This window comes from Balaenoptera physalus (assembly GCF_965194825.1).
Source record: "Balaenoptera physalus genome assembly, chromosome: 17".
NCBI lineage: Eukaryota > Metazoa > Chordata > Mammalia > Artiodactyla > Balaenopteridae > Balaenoptera > Balaenoptera physalus.
In genome coordinates this window covers 68,947,989-68,963,521 of record NC_138895.1, presented here as the reverse complement: position 1 = coordinate 68,963,521, position 15,533 = coordinate 68,947,989, and positions in this window count along the sequence as shown.

Below are 15,533 nucleotides of genomic sequence, written 5' to 3'. Positions count from 1 at the left end.
ACTGATCAATACCCTGATATAAGTCCACTGATCACATGCTTGGATGTCACATCAATGTCAAGTTTGTAAAGGCTCATTCTTAATTCTGGTGCTCATCTCAGTGGACTGCCATCTGTGGATGTGGTCCATGGCCCATACTTTGAGTGGCACTGTTCCATAAGTCCTAGGTCTCCAAACTGAGAATACCTATGTTAAGGGCTCCCTGATGCTTACAGACTGAAATTCATATTCCTCCCCATGGCAAATGAAGCCCTTTATATATCACTCTAGCTTCAGTGCATTAATTTTCTGCTTCCTTTGCCTCTCCCCAACTGTCTCTACCTCACCTCCCATCAACCCAGGGGGGATTTTATTGCTTCCTCACCTGTATTCCCCCTGGCATTTAAGAGATACTATTGATATTTATCATAATACACTACAGTTATTTATTACACACCTTTATCCCCCTCCAAATATAATCTCTTCAAGTTCAGAGATGGTAACTTAACATATATATTTTTTTAAAATTTGTGTGTAAAGGGCTGTTCACAGAGCCTGGAACATAAGAGTTGCTCAATAAATGTATGTTGAATTGAAGTGAAGTGAATAAGAGGTATTGGCTAATGAGGAGAGCACTGATGTCTAGCTCTCAAGGAGTCCTGTGTGTTCCTTCACTGGTTCCTTCACTGGGGAGAGAGCAAGGGTTCAGCCACAGGTGCAGGTTGTAGCTGATGAGAAAAGCAGAGCTGAAGATTTAGCTTTGGCCAGTGAGTAAGTGTGTTAACTCTTGGCAGAGATTTGGCTTTGCAGTAGGAAAGGTTGATTTAGATTTATGCTGAGCCTCTAGGGGCTGAGCTCAATGGGAAGCGGGGAGGGGGTATTTGGAATCTTAGGTACACCTGCTCTTAGCAGGAGACGCTGCTTTTTTTCTTAATGCTTTACTCTTGGAGCAGAAGCTCTTGACTTCCTGAATGAATGATTGATATCGCCTCCATGTGGGAATGTTTATGTTTTACTCGCATGGTCACAGCTTATTGAGAATACCCCTTACTCAAAAGTTAAAAGGGACTTGGGAATCACCACCTTGGCTAGAATCAAGGACTGAACTTGAATTACAGGTATGTGGGGAAATGGCTGCTTCCTGGGGCTTGGAAGACAGAAGCTCCATGCCAGCTCGAAGGTGGAAGTTGGGAGTAGGTGAGAAGAGAAGGACTCCTAGTTTCCTGAAGCAAGTTGGTTACGCCAATAATTGGTATTATAAAGAAATTAAGCTTGTAGACATTCTGGAAAATAAAGGTGGGACATTTTAAAAGAAAACCATGTGTCTGGAAAGTAATGAGGACCCGAAATTAGGTAAAGGCTAAGGATAACCAGTGGAAATATATTTAAAGCAAAGAAAGGCATTAGGAGAGTGAGGAGTTTCCCGTAACATCCAACTACAACGATGACTCAGTCCAGACGATGGTGCTCAGCACAGGACCTGCACACTCATCCGCTTACAGACACGTTCCCACTGGAAATCCAACCAGAACCTCAAACTCAGTTGCACTGTTAAGGAATATTTACCCTTGACCTTCTCCTCCTGCTGTGTTTTCTATCTTTGTGAAAGGTACCAGCATACTCTTGCTTAAACCACAGATTTGGGGGTGACTATCCTTTTCTCCATCTCCCACGTCTTCTGCATCCCAATAATCACCAAGTCCTATTAATCCTAACATCCAAACATGTTAATAATTCTACCCAGCTCTTCGAGTCTTCACTGACACTGTCTAGGTCATGTTGCCAGTACTGTATGCCTTGAGTAGTCTTTCTCCCTTCGATCCATTCTCGATTTGATAGCTGTCTTGGAATTACCTGAACACATTTCTGATTATGGTGTTTCTCAGCTTAACACTCTTCAGCAATTCCACATTGATCTTTGGGTAAAGTCCAAACTCCTTAAAAAGGCTTGCAAGGCCTGGATAATCTGCCTCATCTTCTCTTCCCAGTTTCATCTCTTCCTGTTCTCTCTTGCACAATCTTTGCTCCAGCTCTGACGAATGCTCAGTTTTCTGTGCCGCATTCTGAGTGTTTGTCCATGCTCTCTCCCACCTCACTCTACCTTTCTCCTGCTTCATACTCTCTTATTCTTTACATCTCACGTTGGACATCACCTCTCTATGCTCCCCGAGATTAAATGAGCTGTTCCTCATACTGAGTCATATTGTTCTTCCTTTCTTCCCTTCCTCATTCATATTGATTTTTTTGGGTTTATTCACTTTTTTCTTCACTGGATAACAAGCTACTTGAAAGCAGGGACTGTGTCTTATTCATGGTTGCATTTACAGTGTTTGATATCCTTAAATCCTCAATAAATATTACTTGATTAGATGTATGAATACTTTCAGAGAAACTCAGGATGAAGCTGAGTGTCAAACCAAGGGAAAGAAATAATATGGGTAGAACCTCAAGAACATTGGACTTAGCATTTGCGTGTTTGATGAGAACTGTTTAGAAATGAGGCAAATGAAATTAGACTTTCGCCCAAAGGGAAAAGTAAACACTTATCCAGGGACTGAAGGAACTGAAAATAGACTAGGCCTGGTGTATTAGTAGGGTTCTGGAGGAAAGAATTCTATCGAGATAGCTTACCTGAAGAGAGTCTAATAAAGAAATTACCTATAGCGGTGTGGTCAGGGTTAAGGAAATCAACAAAGGATGTTCTTACACCCAGAGACTAACAACAAGGGGAAGCTGTTACCACCATTAGGGTTGATAGGCAAAAGGAAGATTGTTGGAGAAGGTCATTGAGAGGACATGACCAGCTCACCGGTTGACCTGTGAGCTGGACCTCTAAAATCAGAGGCAAATGTGTATTCCACTGGCTTCCCCGAGCTAGAAGTTGCCCCAAGAACACAGCCTTGAGAGAGCAATATGTTGAGGCCATCTGGATTGTATACATGACTGAACCCTGTTCAGGCCTCTGTATAAACTTTTAAGATTCTGCAGGTGGGTGCTGAGATGTATTCATCTTATATACGGCAAGCCTCATATATAAGTTCCCTTGCTTATTGTTATTATTTTTTAAAATAAATTTATTTATTTATTTTTGGCTGCATTGGGTGTTTGTTGCTGCGTGCGGGCTTTCTCTAGTTGCGGCGAGCAGGGGCTACTCTTTGTCATGGTGCGTGGGCTTCTCATTGCAGTGGCTTGTCTTATTGTGGAGCACAGGCTCTAGGTGCACGGACTTCAGTAGTTGTGGCTCAGGGGCTTAGTTTCTCCATGACATGTGAGATCTTCCCAGACCAGGGGTCAAACCCGTGTCCTCTGCATTGGCAGGCGGATTCTTAACCACTGCGCCACCAGGGAAGTCCCTCCCTTGCTTATTAAACCTGCCACCTGCCAATCTGGGTGGTCTGCCTTTTTCTTCTGAAGCTGCCTTCACTCTGTGTTTGGGGGCTGATTTCAGATTTCACCTGGGAAGCTCCCGAGGTTGCAAACCAACAAGGACATAGTCTTAACAAAGCTAAGGAGAACACGAAGGAGGGGATGCTTCATCAGAGCTGCAGTGTTGAGGCAAGATGAAAACAGGGAAGAAACATATGATCTCTCTCTTCTTCTGCTGGTTTAACCAAACCCAGTGGAAAGCCAGAAGATGGGGGAGCCTGGGTGATACAACTCTCTGAAGAATGTTGTTCTCTTAGGGCTCAGTAGGACAGAAAAGGGTAGAGAATGGATCTGGAGCCACAAGTGAAGATTAACCAGCACATGTGATTGTGAAAAGGGAGAAAACGCATAAGAAAAGATAATACCTTCAAGTGTTGGGTTTAGAAGAGAATTTTTAATTATTAGAGGGCCAGTGAAAATTGGTGGTGACTTGGGAAAGACACTGGAATGCTTTAAACCTATAACCAGGGTAATGTCCAACAGGACACCTGTGATTTAGCTCATGGGTAGAGTGTGTATCTGGAGATTAGTTTCCTCATAATGTTTGTGAAGATCAGGTGCCCTTGAGCAACTTGGTTGTTGAACTGGAGCAGGGTTGGCGCTGCCAGAGAAGCAGTGTGGGTGTAAGGATGTGGGAGGAGGTAAAGGTTCAGGGCCTGGGACCTAAGAGCCTCCGCTTTGTGGATTGCTGTGCCAGGCACTAAAGACCAGCTTTATGGGAGGCACTGAGCACCCAGCCTGACAGTCTGGCATTCATCATTGTTACTTTTGGTATATTCTTGTCTCTGTGTGTGTGCATGTGTGCACATGTGTGTGTCTTTGGGGGCCTCTGGGGGTGTATATTGGGAATGGGCTGCTCTGTTCTTTTGTTTCATGTGACCCAGCAGAATTTTCCCTTGGAAACACAGTTCCTCAGAGGGCAGAGGGTATTTTGCAACAATCCATTGGTTTATTACCTACTCTCAAGACATAACAAGAAGAAATGCTTCTAAATGATGGCAGGAAGAATTTAGTTTAGACTTAAGGGATGGCTTTTCATAACTTGTAATATCAGATTCCCTCTTGACTACAGGGAGACATCAGTTTTCTTTTCAATTCTGAATTATGTCACATATCCAAACAGCAAGAATTCCACATCTTAAGTTCCACTGGAATGATATTTTAAAAAAATATGTACCAATTTTCTTCAAATTTATGACTGACATAACTGAATATCCAGGTTGTCTGTATTTTGATTATTGATGCTTGTGTGTCCAGTTGCCTCCCCTCTCTCTTTGCCTGCAGGGTGCAGAGAGCAGAGGTGAAAGTCGTGTGCTCTGGGAAGTTCAGAAAGACTCAGCCACTGTCTACTGTACTTGATCTGGCCTGCAGCCACTTCTCTGACTTCTTTCTCCCTTTCTCCCCATTGCCCACTGAGCTCCTGATACACTGGTCTCCTGGCTGTTCCCGACACTCCTGCCTCAACCTCTACACCGACTCTTCCTTCTGCCTGGAAGGCTTTTCTGCCAGGTGTGTGTGTTCATGGCTGGACCCCATCATCTCCTCAGTGAGGCCTTCTCTGAGCACCTGATCTAAAAGTTAGCCCCTGTCTCTCCCTATCCCTTTCATGGAAATGGTCGCTACACAAAGCATAGTAATCTTCAAGTTGTCTACTTGTCTGTTTGTTTCTCCAGTGAGCGTGCAAGTTTGACAAGGGCAAGAACTTTGTCCATCCTTCTTGTTGTATTTCCAACATCTGGGCCAGGATCTGGGAAACAGTGGGTGTTCAATAAAGCTCTGTGGAATCATGAGTACATGTGCAAGAAATATTTTACCTACCTCAGCCCTTCCTACTTTTCATTGTTTTAGGTAGAGGTGTATTTCCCATATCTTTGTCATTCTTGTGCGTTATCCTGACCTGCTAACCACCTACCTGTGCTGGTACAAAGGAAGGCATGCAGGACATTGGTACCTCCTCCTCATCTTGTGTGTAGACTCGCCCTAGGGGGCACCTGGGCTGCTCTCTCTTCAGCATGGGCATGGCATGTCCTGTCTCAGTCAGTGACTACAGCTGGCTAAGTCTCTCTAATTCTGAGATTTGGTGCTTTGAGCTCACTCACCCATGGTTATAAGCCATTCTTTCCAATATTATGGTGTTGATAATGATGATATTTTAGTTCCCCATCTGTACACTCTATGATTCTATTTCTCATGGATTGAGAACTCAAGTACAGAAAAGATAGAGAAGATTCTGTGTTAATAACATTGTGAGTGAAGGGTTAACATCAGGCCTAGGCTGATCCAGAGGCCTATCTTGGAGAATGACCCGAACTTCATCTTTTCATAGCTCTGTGTCTTTGGAGTGTGTGCCCTTTCCTCCAAAGAATTTTCAGAAATACTTGTGAAGGGACTGAATTTCTTGCAGCCAGTAGGGGATGGGCTTGAGTAATTTTACTTCCATATTAAAGGACAGTCTTATCTAGAGGACCAGGGTACTTGGGTTTGTTTAGGTTGTAGTTGTTTCCCACTAAATTCTGCCCTAGACCACCAGAGACAAAGCTTGTTCTGTTCCCTGTTTTATCTTGGTGCCTAGCGTGGTGACTTAGTGTTTAGGAGATGTTGAATAAATGTTTGCATTGCCTTTTAAAATTGTCTGTTTAAATAAACTTCTAATTCTGGAATACTTTTAGATTTACAGAAAAGTAGCAAAGATGGTCCAGAGAGTTTTCACATACTTCTCCCAGTTTTCCCTATTGTTAATATCTTATATTACCATGGTGCATTTGTCCAAACTAAGGAATTAACACTGGTACATTACTATAAACTAAACTCCGGATTTTATTCAGATTTTACCAGCTTTTCCACCAATGTCTTTTTCTCTTTCCTGGGATTTCATCTGGGATACCACATTACATTTAGTCATCATGTCCCTTTAGCCTCCTCTGGTCTGTGACAGTTTCTCAGTCTTTCCTTATTTTCTATGACCTTGTCAGTTTTGAAGAATGCTGGTCAAGCATTTTGTAGAACGCCCCTCAATTTGGGTTTGTCTTTTTCTCAGGATGAGATTGGATCTCTGGGTTTCTGGGTCAATGCATTGCCCATGGATTTAAGATTCTCCCCTGAAGAAGTTGCAAGTGGGAGGGTGTCCGCAGCTGGTGAGGTGACCTGGTGGGCAAAGTTCAGGTGAGGCTGAGGTCTGAAGTGCTTGCTTGCTGTCATGCTGACCTGCCATGCTTCAGCAATACACCTAAGCCAAGCCATCTCATGGTTAGGGTGAGAGGCTACTGACAGGACATCGCCAAGCCATCTGTGCTCCTGGGCACACCAGCCAACTCGTGAATGTCTGTAACAGCGCCCGGACCACAGCAGACCCTTGATTCTTGATAAGAGCCTCCTCCAGCCAGTGGCTTTTATCATGACACATCCACGGGGCTATCTTCTTTTATAAAGAACAACTTTATGATTACCACTGTTAGAGAGCATGGAACTACACAGCCAGTTAGCAGTGATTTCCTTGGCTAAGAGTGCTTCCTTTGTGAATATTTCTGAGGAGAAATCAAAGTCTTTGGAATAGGAGAGAGAGGGGAGAAATAAGTTAGAACCAGCTACATCTCCTTTGAAAATCTTTGAAGCTTATTGTCCCCAAAATCTTCCTTTATTCCTCTCTTCTGCTGTCTCCTCTAACTGATATGACATTAAGGAGTATTTAGTTCTTAGCATCTTGACTTATTTCACCTTGAGGAGTTGACTTCCTTCTTGCTCAATTTGCTTTTCTAACCTACTGGAATGCTGCTGGTCTCAGTAGAGAGGCCCTGGGATATAGGAAAGGGATGTGAAATTTGGAGTTAGGGGATTCGAGTGCCATATCACCCACTGTAGTGTCCGCTTGGGTAAGTCCAATATTCTCTTGGAGCCTCAAGTCTTCATCTATAAAATGGGATGAATAAAATTGACCCTACAGGAGTGTTGTAAGGACCAAAGCAGAAGTGAAATGCATGTGAAGAGTGTTTGGTAGATAATGAAGCTCAGTTGAAAGGCTTGCTCCTACTTCCAGAATTTCCTTCTTGGAATTCTAGGGCAGAACTGTTGAAATGATATGGAAGAGGAACAACTAAAACCAAATGGTTCAGGTCTGAATACTGAAAACCAGATTTTGTAGATAGAAAAGCAGGGAGGAGGCAGGGAGGGGAACGGGTACCACATTCACATGTTTCCTCCGCTTGGCCTGATGTAGTTTGTCCAGGTATCATTGAACTCCAGCTGACAACCCGGTTCCAGGCTGTCTCCAGGCCTCTGAGATCTTTGGGTATCAGGACTTGAGCTGAGAAAAGCACACACTGGATGGAAGGATGTTTGGTGAACACCTATCCTGAGATGCTCCAACTCTTGGGTGATGGGGTAGAGCTTATTGGAGCTTGGGTTTTGTTGCACATCCTGCCTTCCTCTTCCATGAATTGCAAACTACAAGTGGTGGTGGTGTTTCGAATTCTGGGCCTCCAAGCAACACACTTTCATGAAGACCGCATACCTTACCTTCTTAAATAGATGATGTTTTCCCCTCTTAAATCTCCTGAGTGCCCAGGCATCTCCCATTGAATTCTTAACTGTGTTGCAGGCCAGGTTTCTAGAAAACAGCAGGGCCTTTCAGACTGATTGTAGCAGAGTTAGGAGAGAAGTGAGGACAGGAAAAATGACAATTTTTAGGAAATTATGGTTTCTTAAAAATAGTTTCATCTTGGATGCATTTTGGAAGATTATGTCCCAAGTGGCTCCTTGAAATCTCCTCCTTGCCATCCACACTCCCCCTGCCACTGGAGTTATATGGACCTTGTATCTTGGAGTGCATGCTCTTCTTTGACTTCTCATCACACTTAATTTTACATACATTATCTCATTTAATCAACAAAACACCAACGTGGTAATATGAATGCCTTTCCTGTTGACACTTTCTATTCCACATTATAGTGACTAGTGCACTAAAGAGCCTTGTTTCCTCTTCAAGGCAGAATTTTTCATGAGGGCAGGGGTCATATCTTGCTCATCTTTGTATTTCCATAATTCCTTGTTCAGTGCATGACATATAATGTGTTCCCTAGATTTTTGTTGAATTAATAAATGGCTTCAATGATACTCTTCCATATTTTTGTTAATGGCAATATTTTGCTTTAAAAACAATGGATGTTTTCAGATGGTAAATAGATCCCACAAAACTGTGCCAAATATAAGCCTTGAATTCAAGAGCCACAGATGAAAGAAACTTGTTTTGCTCCAGCTGTTGTATTTACTGGCTTTTTCTGGGTTCATAAGCCCTTTGGAATTCTTCAGTCTTTTTGGATATAAGAAAAGAGAAATCAGAGTCAGCCATCAAAATTACTAAGAAAGCAAGAACAGAAAGAAGTATGGGAAGATGGAGAGATGGAGAGTGGCCCTGAGTTAATCTGTCAACAGAGATAAAGGGATGAAGTTGGAAGATCCCCTGTCGAAGACTAGAGTGTAAGCTCAGGCATATACCTTGAGAAAACTTAGTCCCTTTGAGGGACACTGGGCTCTAGGACTTCTTGGTTCCTTCTCAAGGAAGTCTTACAGCTAAAGTAAATGGAAGACTGTGTAATTTTCATATATCTTGGGCTTTGATATTTCCAGACATGATATGGAAACCAGATCCCAACGAGAGGCTGAGCCAACTATATTGACCCATATCCCCATTTTGCTTTGTGCACTTCTGACTTTTTGTTCCCCTGGGAACAAAGGTCCACTCTTTGTGCTGGAACTCTGTGTGTTTGGACTCTGAAATGGATAAGATGTGGGAGGGCATAGCTAGTTTCATGTTACTGTCATAGGTCACAGAGATGTTCCAGTGTTCCAACTTTTCTTGATAACCTATGTCAAACATGAATAGGTTTCAACTCTTCCTGAAATGACTTGATATTTTAGCCTGAACTATTTCTTTAGAGTTAACAAGTCTTGTGATTTTTACTGCCTGCAGTATAAAAACTCTCCTTTATTTGTCCTAAATAAAGTAACTGGCTTAGAGGAAACAACCAGATTTGGATTCAGAAGACCTGAATTTTAATCTCAGTGTTGCCACTTATAAATTTGTGTTTCTATCATCAGTTCTTTTTTGGGGATTCAGACATGCATATGTATACGCTGAAGTAGAATGGCTTAGGGGTTTTGCAGTTAGTTGATCTGATCAGTGTGAATATTGGAATCAGATGGCCTGGTTTACAAAATTCCTTCCATTACAAACTGACTGTGTAATTTTGAGACATTTACATGGTTACTTAAAAGTCACTGTATAAAGCAGATAATAGCAATACCTAATTCAAAGAGTTGTTGCAAGGATTAAAAGGACAAGATAATGCATGAAACTGCTAAGCGCAGTAGCCAGCACATGGTGCAAACCTAAAGAAAGTTATTATTATTATTAATATTTAATATTCATGTACACTAGTTGTGCAACCTTGTGTGAGTCATTTAAAATCTTAGCTTTAGGTTTGTTCTTTGTGAAGTGGAAGAAATAAAAACCCAATTTCACTGGTTATTGCTTTATATATCAGAAATCACTCTACAGTTTACTAGAAATTTCTTCCTTAAGGATTTAAGGAGGGTATATTTTAGTACTGTTATTTGGGATTTGTTGAACGAAATCTAGTTATTTTGTCCACATCTGTAATGGTTTAATAGATTTCAACCATATCCCTCTTCAGCCTGTGAGCTTTTTTTTTTTTTTTTGGACTCTGTGTCTTCATATGGCAGCTTGCCAAATCTTTTGGTCATTAATTTAATTTTTTTTGGACCTTCTCCATCCATGTTGTGTCATTCTTGTACAGCAATGACCAGAGCTCTCCTGGAATATATACAGATGTCAAAACTAGACAAAGACAGCAGAGAATTAAAGTGTGTGTTGGTGATGCTCATTTTTATTTTTGTGACCATGTCCTGTCCGTTCTGGGAACTAGACAAAAGACAGGTGTAATTAAACAAACTCCCCAAGTAGTGTTCAAACACGAAGAAGTTTTTCCCGGGTCTGAGCCAATGAGCTCGCACTGGCCCAGCATTTTTTATGGATGTGCCACTATCCAGTGTATGGACTAGTTCTTATTTATTAGGCTGACATATATTTAACTATGGTTGTAAGACATAGAGGGAAGGATTTTTCTTTTATAATATATAAAAACTCTTTCCCATGAGCTCTACTCCATTACTACCTAAGTTACTTGATAGAAAGGAAGAAATGACATGTAAAAAACCACCCACTCCTCTGAGTTGGCCCATTTCACCAGAGCGTCATTGATCCCTGGAGCTGCTGACAAATCACAACTAGAAAAAAATTATTCCTGACCATGAGAACTAGAATTAGATTGCTTATTTCCTGGCACATGGCAGAAACTGTCTTGATTGCTTTCCAAGGAGCCTACCCTCCAAACTTTTTTTTGGGGGGGGGTGCGGAACAAGGCCAATAAAATAACTTTAATAACATTTGTTGAAATTTTGACCTAACTAAAAGGTTTCTGGGTCTTTCATGTTGAAACAGTTTGCTTTTAAGGACATAGCTTTAGATGTGTTTAGCCTGAAGTGACAACATATCATTCATATCAATTCATATCATGAATAATTCAAATTTACTGAATTTGAAAGTTTAACTGCTTGATCAGTGACAGAAATCCTAGGCTGGAGTTTTTAAAGTAGTCATAGTGAAAGCAAATGTCAACTCCTTTTGTGTCTGTTGCTGGAATAGTTCATAGACCGTAGATGCTCCGACCTGGGAACTTAAAGATCTCTGAGTTCAATCTTTCCACGGTTTAGAAGTGAAGTCATTATTTATAGACACGACTACATCTGCTGCATTTGATATCTGGTTGGCTAGTGCAGTCTGTCTGCAACACAGGGAGACCTAATACAGTGGTTTTCAAATCTGCTGGCTCATTAGAATCACCTGAAAAATTAAAGCAAAATGAAACAAAACAGAATTGATGTCTGATTCTCTACCAATCAAATCAGAATTTATGGGATATGGCCTGGACTGTAGTAATTTAAAACATCCCAGGTAATTCTGAGGCAGAGTGAGGGCTTTATTTTATACTTATAATGACATCCCCAGTACGTCTGCTAAGTGACCCCTCATTAGTCACTTCGCCCTCCTAAATTCAATTTTCTTTGGATGAAACTTTGTGGGGTGGTTACTGGACATATTTTCTCATGAACTGTTAAACCTGTGTTGAAATCCCTATAGTCAAGTAAAAATAATCACTCCTTATTCCCAAGTTCACAGCCTCAGTGTTGGTCCTAAGCATTTCTCACCTGGCCAACTACAACCATTTGAGTGTAAGATGCATTTTTGTCTGTTTTGTCCTTTGATGTAGCTCCAGTTATTAGAGCAGTGCCTGGCATACAGTACAAGCTCAATATGTATTAACTGAATGAATCAATGGCCATTGCAAAATCTCTGATACATTCATCAAGTTTTGTGGCAATCTCAAAATCTCAATGATTTAAATGACAGTCATTTATTTTCATGCTCACAGATCTACAGCATGACTGTGGTTCAGCAGATTTAGACTGCGTTTGGTGGGCCAGACTAGACTCCAAGCTCTTGTCAAGTCCAGGTCTGCTTCATGTCTTTTCATTCTGACTCTTCTCATGATGGATCACAAGAAACCAGGAGGGTGTGTGATTCCTCTGAAGGCCTTGGCTTGGAACTGGCATACTGTCACTTCTGCCTACATTTCATTGACTAAAGCAAGTCATGGGGCCAAACCCAACATTAACTGGATGGAAAAATATCTTTCCACTCTATTGGGACGTCTTGAGGCAAAAAACACTCATGTTTAATTCTAATACATGGAGGGAATAAGAATTGGGAGCAGTGATCCAATGTACCCCACCTACTATCCATTCTCCAGATCTGTAATCTCATCACCTTGCTTAGAGTCAAGAAAGACAACATCTCCTCATCCAATTCATGGCTCCAGTGCACTCATTCCTTCACCTACTCTTATACACACATATTTACACAAACACACTCTTTTTAACCTTTAGTTAAATTAAACTCATTAGCAAAGGATATTAGGAACTTCAGGATATAACCCCTGCCCAAGTTTATATCTCCGTGTTTCACCAGACTCCTGTGTTAAACATATACTTTCTCTCTTGTTTTCTTGTTGACTTTCTAGGTATATTCATGAGCTCAGTTAGTGACTTTCTCTGGCAAGGTTAATCACTATTGTGTTCCTAATGCACACTATATTCTATAATAATATCTAAGCATTTATTATACATGAACTAATTTAATCCTCACAAGAACCTGATTATACAGTGCAGGAACTGAAGCACAGTTCCCACCATTCTTTTCTCCCAGCACTTGGATTGTCAGCACCAATGGGGTTAGGAAGAATGAATGGGAGTTAAGAAACTCTGCTCTACAATATGGCGCATTTGGGTTTTCAAGTTAAGTTCAGCAAATGTCCATTCATTACTCAAATGTTAATGAAAAAGGAATTCTTCTTATGTCTGCTTGTAATGAGATAGTCTACCTATTCTCCAATCAAGTCTTATTTAAGAAAAATATTAATCTGTATAAAAGGCAATGATTTTCACTTAGTATTAGGGAATCTCAGGTTGAAAGAAACCTTAAAATTTGCCTGTCTACTCCGCCACCTTCAGCTTCTGTCCACTTGACAACATCAACCATTACTGTAGCTACACTTTATTGAGCACTTAACTTCAATATCTCCTAAGTCCTCTCTTGAAGCTATAAAGTGATGCTCACAGTATTTCCAATTTATTGAAGAGAAAATTGAGGCTTAATGAGTTTATTTTTTTCCTTTCTTTTTTATTGATGCATAGTTGATGTACAATATTATACAAGTTACATTCACGAGCTCAGTTAGTGACTTTCTCTGGGGTTCTCAGAGAGAACCCCACGTGCAAGGGCACTGCAGAGAGTACTGGGCTTGGCGAGTTCAAGGAACAAGCAGAAGGTCCACATGGGAACTCGGCAGGAAAGGGGCTGGGAGAGGGGGGCAGGGCCAGAGTCTTGCAATAGCCTTGCCAATGAATGGGTTTTGATTTCATTGTAAATGAAATGAGGAATAATGGAGGGCGATAAGCTCTCTGCGATAACAAAACGAACTTCCAGAGTTAACACAGTTGCTTTTATGTATAAATACTAAAGACTGCAACATAATGCCAAGGTTAGTGAAAATAGCACAGCTACTGCAAAGGGATGCCTGAAGATCTGTGGTGATGCTGCTGGTCTACAGCGGCTAATCTACTGTATTTCTCTACAATATAGTGATACACAATTTTTTTTTGTCAATCCCAAACTCCCTAACTATCCCTCCCCTCCACCCTTCCCTCTGAGTAACCATACGTTTGTTCTCTGAGTCTGTGAGTCTGTTAATGAGTTTAGTAACGTGCCCAAGATTACAGAGCTAGACGATGTTAGAGCCAGGGTTCAAATTCAGTTCTGATTTCCTCTATCATGGGAGTTCTAAACCAGGAGGGGCGTCCCTCTCCCCTCCAGGAGACATCTTTCAGTGTCTGGAGATAGTTTTGGTTGTCACACTGAGACACTCAGTGGATGGGGTTTGCACAGGGCAGCTCCCACTACAATATGGATAAAATGTCAATAGTTCCAAGGTTGAAAAACTCTGTTCTAGAACATATACTCAAGCAGTTTGTTAAACTGTCTTCTATTCACAGATTTTCAGTGTTAGCTTGAGTATTTTTGTGGATGAGGAACTCATTTGCTTTTGTTCATCCTCTTTTTAGACAGCTCTGACAATGAGAAAAGTCCTTTTTATTTTCAGTTAGAATCTGTTTCCCTGAAGTTTCTTTTCTGTTGGCATCATGAAAAGCAAGATAACTCTTCAAAGTGACACTCCTCCCTCTGTGTCACTATTCACCATCAAAAATCCATTCAATATAGAACTGAATACCCACATTGAAATGGTTATTTATAATACTTCTCTGCTTCCTACCAGAATTCAAGTTCTTGAGGGCAGGGGAAATATCTAATACACATCTCCAGCCCCAGGGTTTAGCTCAGTCTTTGGAATGTAGTAGGCACAAAATAAATTGTTTGATAAATATGCTGGGAAATAACAACCATGGCAGTCTTGGTTGGCCCTCTTACTGGGTAAGCATCCCTCCTTCCCTCAACCATGGTATTGTATCACTTCCTGGTTGCTCTTTCCTGAACACATTCTTCATCCAATTTGGGAGGGAATTTCGAGAGAGCCTTGAGTATCTGGTCAAGAGCCCTGAATTCCCTCACAAAAAGTTTTTCAATTACCAGTTTGCTGTAGTACAACATACAGTGACTTGGCTTACCCATTATTGGTTTATAAACCATATTCGAGGACCACCTGTCTGGACCAAACACCCTTACAATTATTTTTGCTTGTGATAAGGATAACTAGGAGTGAATTTCTAATGGGGCAACTGATTATGCTATTTAGTTTTTATTCACATAAATTCACTAAAGTCAGCTTCCTGGCCAAAGAGTTGTTTTGCTGATAAATAACTCCTGTGGGTGCGTGCCTTGAGTCATAGAATGAATGATATTTGTTCATAACCTCAATACCAAACCACCAGTTTTGAAAGGAGAAACTTTGATTCACTGGTAGATGCTAATACTGTATGGAGGGAGGAGCTTCCTCTGGACTTTTATTTCTCTCAGTTGTTGGGATAAGGATGTCTGTTTTAAGGGCATTATTGAGAAAAGTGAACTGGGGAGGAAACTCAAGATGGTGGATAAGATAAATCAGGGATCCTCAGGGACAAATGAGGGGCAAAGGGATTTAGTGCTATCAGGAAACTGGGGTTATGGTCTCAGTTCTACTGTTAACTGGGTAGGTAATTCCAGAGTAGTCATTAAAAATCTGTGGTTTAGTCTCTTCACTTTTTTCAGGGGTATGATCCTATGGATGAATAGGATTTGGCTGAGTGAAAAATGGGTAGAGGGAGAGAAGAAAGTAATACTAGGTATAGAAAAGAGCATGCATGAAGATCAGGAGGCAGGAGAGAGCATATTTATTTTTGGATACACTAAATATATTTCTGAGAGCACTAAGATTTGTTATTTTTACTGAGCTCATATTGTGTGCTTGGCAGTGTGCTAGATACTGTATAGATTTTCTATG